Consider the following 12,621-nt stretch of genomic DNA (forward strand, 5'->3'; position numbering starts at 1 on the left):
GTGATTTTAATTGAGCATTTTAAATGATTTTTTGTATCAGCATTTTTTATTTCTTAGCATGTTATACTTACATTTTTTTTAGTTTGTTAAATCATAGTCTTAGTGTTTGCAATATGCATTTACAACTAATCCAAGTCCACTTAAAAAAAACACAAGAAACGATACCACTTCCTGTGTGCGTAGTGGTACTTTACTCTTTGGAGGCAAGTCACTATGCAGAGCCCAGGCTTAAGGAGTGGGGAATCATGCTACTCCCTCCCTGAAGGAAGATTATTCAAATATTTGGAATTTTCTGCATGGGTGATTTAGCTTCTCTCCCTATTTATTTTTCTACTGAGTAATTTATTCCTAGCAATATGGGCCCATGGATATTTATTTTATGCTTTGCGTTATAACCCAATACTACTACTTATTTCATTGTTCAAATTGTTCTATGTTTGGACATTGGGAACTCTTTTAGTTGGCTCCTGTTTCACTTTCATATGCCCTCTTTTTATTTATTTATTTTTTATTAAGTACTTAATTTCTGGTTCTACAAGATGTTCCTGGCTTACCCTGTGTCTTTATTTCCTGCACAAGGCTCCTCTGTATTTTCTGCTCCATTCCTACAATCCCCATTCCCCAAGAAGACGTGGTTCTTTTTCTTGGATAATGGTATTAGAAACCAAGACCTGGGTGTTAGGTGTGTGCATTGCTACTGAGATGCCATTGGTTGTAGGCCCTTTTAGTTGACAGATCAAAGAAATGTCTGTGTGTATACTAACTTGTGTCTATATATGTGTCTCTAAATATTTCTATATGTAACCATTTTAATTTATATTAAGTTAAACATGAGTTAATATTGATGCCTCCAACTCTAATTCCATTACCCTATGGCTTGCTCTAGTCCCTTCTCTTGCTTATCTGTAAACTCGCACTCCAACAATGGGAAATCTGGTTTCCATCATTCACCATATATATAATTAATGGTTAATTCCTGGGTACCTGTATAGCAGAGATTTGTTAACCTGTACTTGCATGGGAAAAAACTTTATCAACTAGAGCACAGTGTTTACACTTGGTCTTATACAAAGAATGAGACGTGATTGAGTATAGTGTTTACATATTAGGTTGGTGCAAAAGTAATTGTGGTTTTTGCAATTATTTTTAAACTTTTAAACCACAATTACTTTTGTGCCAACCTAATAGTTTCTCTTACCTTTAATTTTGCAAACTCCACTAATAAACTTATTTATGTCAGCACCTTTCCCTCTGGCCCTTTCCAGTGAGGTTGTTTCATTCATTTGTAATACAGTTAGATTACATTGTGCATTCCATCCTGGGATCCCATGTCATCCTAAGTAATTTTTAAAAATTTGCATACATTAAGGTCCATTGTAAAATTCTATACAATTGAATGGGTTTTGACAGATGCGTAGTGTAACGTATCAGCATTTATGTATAATACAGGATAGTTTCACCACCCTAAAAAAATCTCCTGTGCTGTAACTAACCAACCTCTCTCTGCAGAACCCCTGGCAACCACTGGCCTTTTTCACTATATAGTTTAGCCTCTCCAGAATGCCATATAATTGTAATGAGACAGTATGAAGCATTTTCATACTAGCTTCTTTCACTTAAAGACATACGTTTATGATCCATTCAGGTATTTTTTGACTTTATAGCTCACTTATTTTTGTTCCTAAATGATATTTCATTGTTTGGTTGCTATTTGGGTTTTACAAAGGTACATAAGCAATTCACTGGAGAAATTATAGTCATTTCAACAAACAGTGTTGGATCCATTTGAACCCATTTGTAAACCATGAGCCTAAATCCTTACACCTTAAATAAAAACCAACTCAGAATGAAGTATGAATCTATTTTTAAAATTATAAAACTTTTAGTAGAAAATCACCTGGAGTTAAGCAAAGTGTTCTGAGATGGAACTCCAAAAGCAGGATGCATAAAAGAAGTTGATAAATTGGAATTCATCAAAATTAAATACCTCTGCCCCCACAAAATACATTATTTGGAGAATAAAAAGACAAACTACAGACTGGGAGAATATATTTACAAACCACACATCCAACATCCAACAAAGGACTTGTATTGAAAATATATACAGAGCTCTCAAAACACAATAGTATAGATGATGTATTATAGAATTGTACATTAGAAACCGATACAATTCTACTAACAAATGTCACCCCAATAAATTTAATAAAACAAGCAACAAGTTTCAAAATTGGAAAAGACTTAGACAGATGCTTTTCTAAGGAGTATAAACAAATGGCACCTGAAGAGATGTTCAACACCATTAACCGATAGGGAAATGGAAATACATTACCTGGCCACTTAGTAGTTCTCTGCATTCCTCTCCTACATCTATCTCCCTGCCTCACATGCCCCACATCAGCTATACACATATATTTGCTGTTCCCAGAATACCCCAGATACACTCTTGACCTCTACCTGAAATGCGCTTCTCATTAACATTCACATAGCTAGCTTTGTTTAAATGTCACCGCCCTAATGAGGACTCACCATCTCCATCTAGTTTTCCATTGCAATCCTCTATCCTGGCAATCTCAACTCCTCTTTGTTTTTTTTTGGTTTTTATTAATAGCATTTTTCATCTTCCAACAAATGAAATAATGTACCAATTATATTTATTGCTTATTGATTATTTTTACCTACTAATATCTCAATTTTATGGAGACAGAGATCTTGCATTTTGTTTACTGATAAATCCTACTGCCTGGCATATAGTCGAGATCAATAAATATTGTTGTTTGTATTAAAGAAATAAGGTTGTTGTCTACCATTTGATAGAATTTTGATATTGTAAAGTCTGAATGTCATTTTTATGTACTTCAAATCCTTAAATTTAGTGGTTAGTAGTTGTGTGTAAACACCGTTATGTTTTCCTTTATCTACATTAGAATAACGTGATGATTTTGCACAGAATCCCTAGTTCTAAAATTTATGACTATTCTGCTTTCTCAGTGTTGCTTTATCTTTTTGTATCTTTCTGTCTTTTCTCCTCTTCTTTCTTGTTATTTTTCATGGAAATTTGTAACTGAGCTCAATTGGTGATACTTTTCTATTCTTTTCCCTCAAATATGAAATACTGCTTTAAAAAGAACTCAGGAGTTCAAGATACTGTTATTAAATACATTTATAAAAAACTAGGTTATTTTTCAAAGGAAGGGATGATGTTGCAATAGAGCAAGTCCTTGCCTTTTTCGTTCACTTAAAATACAGAATCAGTACCAAGGGTCCCAAGCAGGACCTATCAGAAATAAGCAACAAGGTATTCATTTTCGCTGAGCAAATGTGGTAAGCTCACAGAAGCAGAAGATTGACCAGTTTCATTTTTACCGTGTTGCTTATGTCCCCAGTCAAGGTTTTTGGATCTATCTCTCTTTAGTGAGAAGAAAAGGGTAGATAAAAGCATTTGGTTTTGCCAAGTGTTACTCAAAACACATGATTATGGGCATCTCAGCTCTTAGTTCAGTTCTTAGCTGAAACTCATGTTTGAAACTACTGCTGTTGTTATTTCTCTGACGTAAAAGGAATCAAATCGCCTAAGTTTAGAAAACCTACATACGCAGTCTTTCTATTGAGAGCTATTTAGGTTTAAATGGTTATTTGTTCTTTGACAAATCTGTTCAGAAAGCAGAGGAATGAGCTGTAGCTTTGTAGTCAGGAAGTCCTGGGATTCAAGAGGTGAGAAAAACAAAGTCCCTGGCTTCCTGGTGAATCCGGTCTAGTGGAAGGAGATGGGTATTTAATAAAATAATCACAATGACGTGTAATTGCAAACGACAAGAGCTTCAAGAGGAGAGTAGAATGAACTATAGAGACAATGGGGGAGTGTTGGTCTGGTCTGGGGAGCGCAGAACAGGTATCCTAGAGGATACTGAGTGGTGTCTGAGTTGGGATATGAAAGGTGATAGTTTAGTAGGTGAAGTGAGATGAGGATGGGAAGAATTTCCAGTCTGAAGCAACAGTATTAAGAAAAAAGAATCCCTAAGGCAGAAAGGACCATAGCATATTGGCAGAACAGAAAAAAAGGCCAAATAGGACTAAAGTTTGGAGAACAAAGGGCAGTGTTGTTTGGTAAGAACCAGGCAAAGGCTAGATCTGCATCCCCATAAGGAAGCCAAGAAGAATGTTGATCCATCTCTAGTAAATAATACCTCACAGCTTTGGGAAACCATAGAAAGTTTTTATACAAAACTTACATGTTCAGAATTTCGTTTCAAAAACATCATTTCACATGTCCAACTGTGGAAAATAAACTGGGGTAAGGAGAGGTGGGGTGGAAACAGGCTAGTTAGGAGGCTATTTACTATAAGTAATAATCAGGGAAATGATGGTTTGGACTAAGGTGGTTTGGACTAGATCAGATAGGAGGCTCTTGGAATCATCTAGGCAGGAGATGAGGGTGATTTGGACTAGAGTCGTCATGGAGGAGATGGAGAGGGAATAATGTGTTCTTCATAGCTATCTCAGTTCTTCATTGTCAAATGGACCACTATAGGCCACCCACATAATTGATGCAATGAATTAGCTGCCTAATGCCACTTGGTATGAAATTTACAGGAATGGCTATAGCTCGATGGATCCCATTTTGGAAATCAAATAATAGTGCACAGTTTTAAAGGGCTAAGGTTTCCATCAGGATCTTTCTGCAGTTTTAGGGAAGATGGCATAATGCTGTTGAGAATGACAGTGCAGATACTCTGTTAAAGCTCCAAGAAAACACCAGAAGAGGAGGGTCCTTTACTCAGGAGCTGCTGCAGTGGCTGGCAGCTAACACAGCAGCAGGAGGAAGGGAGGTGACAGATACGCAAGACAGATGTTCTACTGAGCTCCTCCATCTGGATGGGGTCTTTTGTTCTACTGCTTTTTCACAGCCATGCAGGAAGCAAGTGCCAACGATGCATCTTCATTAGGATGAACAGTACCTTGGATAGAGGAAAAGCAGTTGCCACTTACTGAAAGCCCAGGGTGAATGAGAACCCCAAACTGTATGGATAATGTTGTGGCAAAGTGATGGGGCTGTAATCTGTTCAGCACTCTTTTTTTTTAAGATGAATTGTTGACAGTACGAAGGGAAACCATCTAATCTTAACCTGTACCAAACATACAGGGATGAAATGCGTTAATATAATAGTAGCTTCATTTCCAAAACTTAGTCTATGCCAACCTCCACTCTTTTTCCTCTTATTTCTCAGATCCCATTTCCTTCTACTCTCCCCGTTGACTACTGTGCATTACCCACAATGACCTCCTCATTGTTCCTTGAAGGCCCCAGGCATGTTGCCATCTCATAAACTTTGCACTTGTGAGTCTCTCTGTCTAGAATTCTCTTCTTCTACATATGTGCATGGCTTGCTCTGTCACTTGAATAGGTCTCCACTGAAATGACTCTCCCAAGAGAAGCCTTTGTTGACCACCCTTAATTCCAATAGCACTTTGTGTTACTCTCTAGCGTTTCACACCGCTTTTGTTTCTCTGCATAGTTCTCTGAACTGCCTAACCATAGCGTGCACATATCTTTTTATCTCCCCAAATCGAATGCAAGCTCAGTGATGCTTCTTGACAATCTTCTCTTTGCCATCCTGAATGTTTCAAGCAGCATCTGCATAGAGAAGGCACTCAAGAATTGCTGGGATGAATGACCAACTGGATCTTGTTTAATATGCACAGCATATTTCTGAGAAGTAGGTATTATTGTTACCCCATTTGACAGAGGAGGAAATAAGATGAAGCATTTTATACAAAATCAAACACAGTGATTCCAGAGTCTGATCTTTTTATTTAGGCCGTTCTGTCCCATTTTCATGTTTGATTTTTCTCTGTATCATATAAGTGGATGAGAAGGATCAAAAAATACTACTTAACTTTGTTATCAAAGCTGTCCTTTTGCCAAGCGTGAGGGTATAATACAAAGAGAGGGTGATGGTATGGCTGTTGTCTGGGTGCAAGAAAACCCTTTTGAGATAGGAGGTTGGGACAGATGGAAAATTGTTATGGACTGAATGTTTGTGTCCCTTTAAAATTCATGTGCTGAAATCCTAACACACAGGGATGATAGTATTAGGAGGTAAGACCTTTGAGAGAGTTTGTGTGTCCCCCCCACCCCTCCGCCCCCGCTTGCCATGTCAGGACACAGCAAGAAAGCAGCAGTCTCTCACCAGGCACCAACTCTGTCAGCACCTTGACCTTGGACTTCTCAGCCTCCAGAACTGGGAGAAGGAAAGGCTTGTTGTTGAAGCCAGCCAGTCTATGGTATTGTCGCAACCCAACCTGACGAAGACAAGAATATTCTTTGAGCCTTTATGCTCAAGGTTGCCTCTATTTTGAGCAGTCTAAGAGAGCATTTATATGTATATAGCTCAAAGAAGAGATTCGCATGATGCTTCTTCTGAGGAGCCGATAGTGACCTTTCTGAACAAAGGACAGTTGAGAGAAAACTGAAAACAGGAATCTCCTACACAGGAGATTCTCTGCCTCTAGCCAGAGTGCTCAAGGAAGGAAAATGGTCATCTCTGTCTTTTGAAGATGTAGCTTTTGAAATACCATTTTCTTCTTGAGCATTCTATGTGGCCACAGCCATAGACTGGCAGCCCTGATGAGGATTTAATGGTGTGAGGCTCTATTCGTGTAAATAACTGTGGGAAATCTCAAAACTTGCAAGTGCTAATGGCCATAGACTCCAGGTATGCATTGTAATAAATTTGCATGTGTCCAAGTCTGCGTCAGCATCATGTGGGTGGCCATTCCATTCCACTGCTTTCGCTAGTTCTCAGTTCTGAGTTAGCTTGTATGAAAAGCCACACGCATTTCCCACAAAATGATCGAAGCTGCTGAACTTCTTTGTGAACTTTTTTTATGAGTATGTCCTTGAGGGGCTATTTTTTTTGTATTACCAGTTGCAGACATTGTTTCTTCTTTGTTAACAAGCACATTACCAAATTATATGTAGTTGAAATGATTCTGTCAGCATAAAAAAAAAAAAAAAATTGAGTTGTGGTAAGCAATATGCCAAAAGTGAAATGCGGACTTAGGAGTAAAACTTGGGTAGACTTGAATGCTAGAAGAATGGGGTATTCTGGATAATTAAATATTTTTATTTTTGGTTAGCTGAGGATTAGTCATCCTTTTTTTTCCAACTCTTAAAATTTTTCATAATGTTTGAGTTTACTCTCCTGTGATTCAAAACAGTATATGAAGCCTAATGACTACTATTAATTAAAAGTCTTACAGTACGTTTAGTAAATCATTCCAATTTACCAATTTTTACTGAGTATAGTACATGGAAGATTGGCTTAAATATTGGTTGATTACAAGTTATACCTAGAATTTTTAGAATTCACCTTTATAAATACTCAAAGTTTCAGTCAAATGGGAAAATCCTAGCTAGTGGAAAGTGATGGTAGTTTGAATTTCAAAGCTCTACTATGTTTTTATATTTTTCCTATGAAAGCCTATTTCTCTGTGTCCTTATTTTCTTTTTAAATATGAATTTAATATCTCCACAGTCTTATAATTTCTTTATTTTAATGCCATTCCTCAACTTCTAATAATGTCCTAGGACCTAAATTTTAACTGTAGTTGTTACATCCACTCACTTGATTTAAGCACCTTTAAGATAATAATTGCAATTTTAATCCCCACTCCCCTTTTTGAATGTGATCAAGAGAATCCAAGTGATTGGTTTAGAACAACAAAAAAGTAAAATATCCAAGTAAAGTAAAATACACAATTTACACAAGTTATAATCATAATCTTAATATATGTCATCATATCAGTGTTATTTAACAAATCTTTATGTAGAGCTCACCATATGCCAGGCACTGTTCTAAGGGCTGAATAGAGCTTAAATACCTTCATGAATCCTTATAGCACCCCTATGAAGTAGTTATTATTTTCTCCATTTTGCACATGAGGAAATGAGATACAGAGAGGTTATATAGATTTCCCAAGGTTACATTGTTAATAAACAAAAGAGCTGTGATTTGAAACTTCCAGAATATGTTCCTTTAACTATTGTACTAAACAGTCTGTCTTGGTTGCTTAAAAGGCAAAAGTATTCAAAATGTCAACTTCCAGTACCCATTACTGTTTGGGGCTCTTAATATCTGGAAGTAGATTAATTTTATGACCTATCTCTTCTACCTCAGGAATATACAATGAATATTTTATAAGTATGTGCATTTATGCATGATACACACACCACAGTATAATAAAAACACAGTTATAACTACATTATAGTTCTGGCATTTCCTTAAAATTTGTCCTCTTCAAGGATTCAGACATTTCCAGATAATCTCAGAAAAGGCTAATGGAAGTGTCCCAGTCCTGATAAATTTGTAGTTCTTACTCCTTTTTTGCTCTGTTTCACCTTTGAATGCTAATTATTTCTGTGTTCCATGTTTTTCCACATTCTCTGTGAATGCATGATATACCCCTGCTTAGCTTATATTGTTAATTGATTGCTGGTTAATTGATTATAGCCAAGAACTATTAGTTAGCCGGAAGTTACTCAACTTTCTCTCTGTGAAGTAGATTCAGAAAAGCCAAACTTCTCATTATGACTTAGATGGGGCTAAATATATAGCTGTTTTTGTTTTCTAAAACTGATTTCATATTGCTCTCATGTTTTTCTTTTACTTATCCCCTCTAGTGGAAGACATTAGAAAAAAACATAAACTTTCCAATCATGTTAATTGGGGCTCCTCTAGCTTGAAGACATCTCTTGTAGATACAAGTATGGTCAATTTAGAGTTGACACTAACCTATCAGGGCTGTTTGTCCCGGGCTGATTCCCTCAGTGGTGAACTGCTGGTTTGGTCCCTAGGCATGCTGGCATCTGCCATGGACCATGGACCCTATCTTTATCTCTGGGGGTGAGGTCCTTACTCTCTGAGGTCTCCTTATCCTGAGCACTAATTTTATCCTGTCCCCTGTCCCCCTATAAGCACAGGGATTTTTCAAATGTGAAAAGATGTTACAGATGTTCCTTAACTAAGATATCCAATTAAAATGCAGCCTCTTTCAAGGAGAGAAATATTTTGGTTGAATCAGAGAGGATTTGTTGAGGAGATTTTCTTTAGAGAATGTTATGTTAAATCCTATATTAGCCACAGTTCTCCAGGAAACAGAACCAATAGGATATGTAGGTAGGTAGGTGGGTGGATGGATGTTTGGATGGATGGATGAATGATGGATGGATAAATGGATGGATAGATGGATTTATTTTAAGGAATTGGCTCATGGAATTGGGAGGACTGCTAGGAGAGCTTACAGCTGGGATCACTGTGGATCTCACGTCAGATAGAGCCAGAGAAACCTGACTAAAGTCTGAGAGAGCCACTGGCAGACTGCATTTAGGAAATAACTACACATCCGCTAATGGCCAAGCAGATAACGCACCTTTTTCATGGACAGAATATGGGCCACATGAACATCAGACCTGTCCCTGAACTGTTTTAGGTTCTACCCAAGAAGAGAACAAAGAGCTCCCAATGGTGGGAGTCAGTGTGTAAAGTGGCCCCTGGAGGACCACACTGAAGAAGAAATTTCATCCATGTCATTAGGGCTGTCCTCTGACAGGCCCAGAGAGGAAGGGGGCTCTGAAATACCCACAAAAGTACCTGTTCTAAATATCTGCCATCCCCCCAGAGCATGATGTTGCATTGTCACTCTCACGCCTGGTGGTAGGTGGTGCCATGATCAACACTGGCTCTTCTGAGAAGCTCCTGGACTCCTCAGCTATCCCCACTCAGTGCCCTCACATTCCAACTAAACTATCTGGGTATTTCTGTGCCTTTGTCTCCCTCGCAGGTTGTAGGTTGCTGGGACCCTTCCATCCTTCTCTTTCTTTTATTTCTTCCTTTCTTCCCAGAACTGGAAAGGTTCTCTGCTTCATTCTCCTCTCCGGCAGGAATTTTTGCCTTGTGATGGCTAGTTCTTTATCTGCTCCTTATTTGTGATATAATCTTAATGCAAAACAGGAAGTGGGGAACCAAGTATATTTTAGCAAAACTGAACAAAAAATATTTGGGGAGATAATCTTATGGCTGTTTCTTCAGAAGAGCTTTTCTGCTCTGCTGCTATCAGTGGAATTGTATGGGCTTGCCTTGCTTGTGGATGTTGGGGTAAAAGCCCTCATTGTGCTAAGAACCTTAACTCATGGTTGCCTCCTGCATTGAGCAACCAGTTTCTCTCCTCTTATCTAGCTACAGAACCTTTTTTTTTTTTCTTTCGTATTTAATAATTTGTGGTTACTTTTTCAGCCTGGGTTAGAGAATTGTAATAACTTTATTTCAGTGCTTTACTCTTTTTCTTATAAGTTGTTTATACAAACCAGGATCAATCATTAGACTTAAAGGAATGGATAAGTTGGACAATCACTGTGTTAAACTGTGTTTAAAGGTGCATACGGGAAACAAAATCCAGAGTTTTCTGTGTGTGTGTGTGTGTGTGTGTGTGTGTGTGTGTGTGTGTGTATATATATATATGAATATTTGATTAGAGATATTTCTAATCTCAGCATTTTGTCTCAATAGATAGTGGAGTGATTTTCTTTTTTCTAATGGGGGGTAGAGGCATATTTTCAGTAAAGATTTTAATTATGTAATTTGACTTTTTAAAAGTAGGATGCTAGATGTAATGTCTTTATGTGCATGCTCATTAAACATTCTTTTCAATCAGATATATTTAAAGATTCTTGTTTGGGTTAAGTCAGATTTGTCAGCTCTTCAATCAGTTTGTAGTACATTGTAAAAGAAAATACTCAAAACAGAGCTAAGCTGTCAAGCTGTGACAACTTTGAATGAGGAAGATTTTCCAAAATTATGAGTGAGATATTTTAAATGTCTCCTTGACATCCACAGTACTATTCAAAATACTTCATCAGAGGCATGTGCTTTTAAAAATGTACTTGAAAATTAATGTGAGGCGTGCAATTTGTCAGTCTTTGTCTTAGCTAATGCATCACTGACAGCCAGAGAGCCTTTGCAGTAATACAGCACTGGATCTCTCGACCCAGCTGGTGCCGAATGTGGGAGAGACAGAGTCACCTATTCCAGGGCCAGTTAGAAGGGCTTTGAGCAAAGCAGACATGTCAGAGTCTCTATTTCAAATCCTGTTGATACCTGTTTGAGCCGTTGGCAAGTGGCAAACTTTATTTGTCCTTTGCAAGGAGAATTGTATGATTTAGTGATCCTTTGAAAGAGCCACTTCATTCTTAGCTGTGAGTCAAGGAGGGGAGTTATTTGTCCTGACCTCAGCTCATAATAGCCAAGGCTGTGGCAAAGAGACAAAGCCTTGGCTATTTATTTTAAATAAGTCTCTTAAGGGGTGAAGAAATATCACAACCCTGGGGCGGTCCTACGTTAGCTTCCTCTCAGTTCAAGGAAACCTTTCCAACACCTGACCTTCGAGAACCCTCCAGGGACACCACTTAACTGGGGAAGGGGCTTAAGAGTGGATCCTATTAAGCCATGGACTTTCATGTTTCTTTCCTCCTGCTTTTCAGTACCTGTCAGTTGCATGTGTTATATGCTTGTCTGTTGCCAAAGTTTAAGAAATCATGGTGGGGTGGGTACACAGTGCTGGCTAGTGAAGAGAAAACTTTTAAATGGATTTAAAGGTGGTCTATCTTCCATTTGCATAGTGTCTCTGGTCTTTTAAGGTGCCTCAAAGGGAAATTCACAGTAAGGATTCATGATGCTGTCACAGAACCCAAACTCATGAAGACTAGAAACCAGGTTCCAAAAGCCAAAGGAAATGCAGGCAGCTGCTGTCTCTCAGACTATGGTGGCTTCCATTCTCTCTCTCTCTCCTCCCTCAGCCTCTCCCTCTCCAGAAAGAAGGAGGGATTGCAACAAGAAGAGGGATGGCTGACAGTGTTAAAGATTGTTGTGGCATGTGGTAGAACGATAGGGGGCTTTGAAAATGGCCATTGAGCTTAGTGACAAGGGTCATCTTAAGGAGAGCTGTTTCAGTGGAGTGGGGGGGGGGGAGGCAGGGGGAAGGGGAAACAAACCATCCTGGAGTCAGTTGAGAACTGCACGAGAGGCAAGAATTTGATGGTGAGACAGTTTTTAAATACTTGACATATTCTTACCTTTCCATAGTTAACCAGTGGGGGAGAAGGGGCTTTAGAAAGGTTCAGTACTCTACCTGGGGTTGTACATCTAGTGAGTGGCATAGGATTCAAACTCATAAATGTCTGCCCTGTGGGACTGAGCTCTTTACTGTGATTAATTTTCCCGCCACTTTCATCAAGACCCTGGGTATGTTCACCTACAGAGTAGAGAGCCTTCTTGGTCCTGGGGCATGCTGAGTTCATTTGAGGCCGTAGGTGCTCTACAGAAGCGATAACCTTCCATGTTTTGATTAGCCTCACAAAAATATAACACAGAAGAGGGAAGGGGTTTTCATTCTTAATTCAGTTGCTTTTAGCTGGACTTACCATAGACAATGTCTTCTTTGCCCCAGCCCTCCAATATCACTCGAAGTAAATATACTATTTTGGTGACTTACTGTCCCTTGTTAGGGCATCTATAATAATACAGTATTTTGCTATTTCACTTGTGTATTCTACCTGTAGCTTTTAGA

The sequence above is a fragment of the Rhinolophus sinicus genome, linkage group LG10, assembly GCF_036562045.2.
Source record: "Rhinolophus sinicus isolate RSC01 linkage group LG10, ASM3656204v1, whole genome shotgun sequence".
NCBI classification, from domain to species: Eukaryota; Metazoa; Chordata; class Mammalia; order Chiroptera; family Rhinolophidae; genus Rhinolophus; species Rhinolophus sinicus.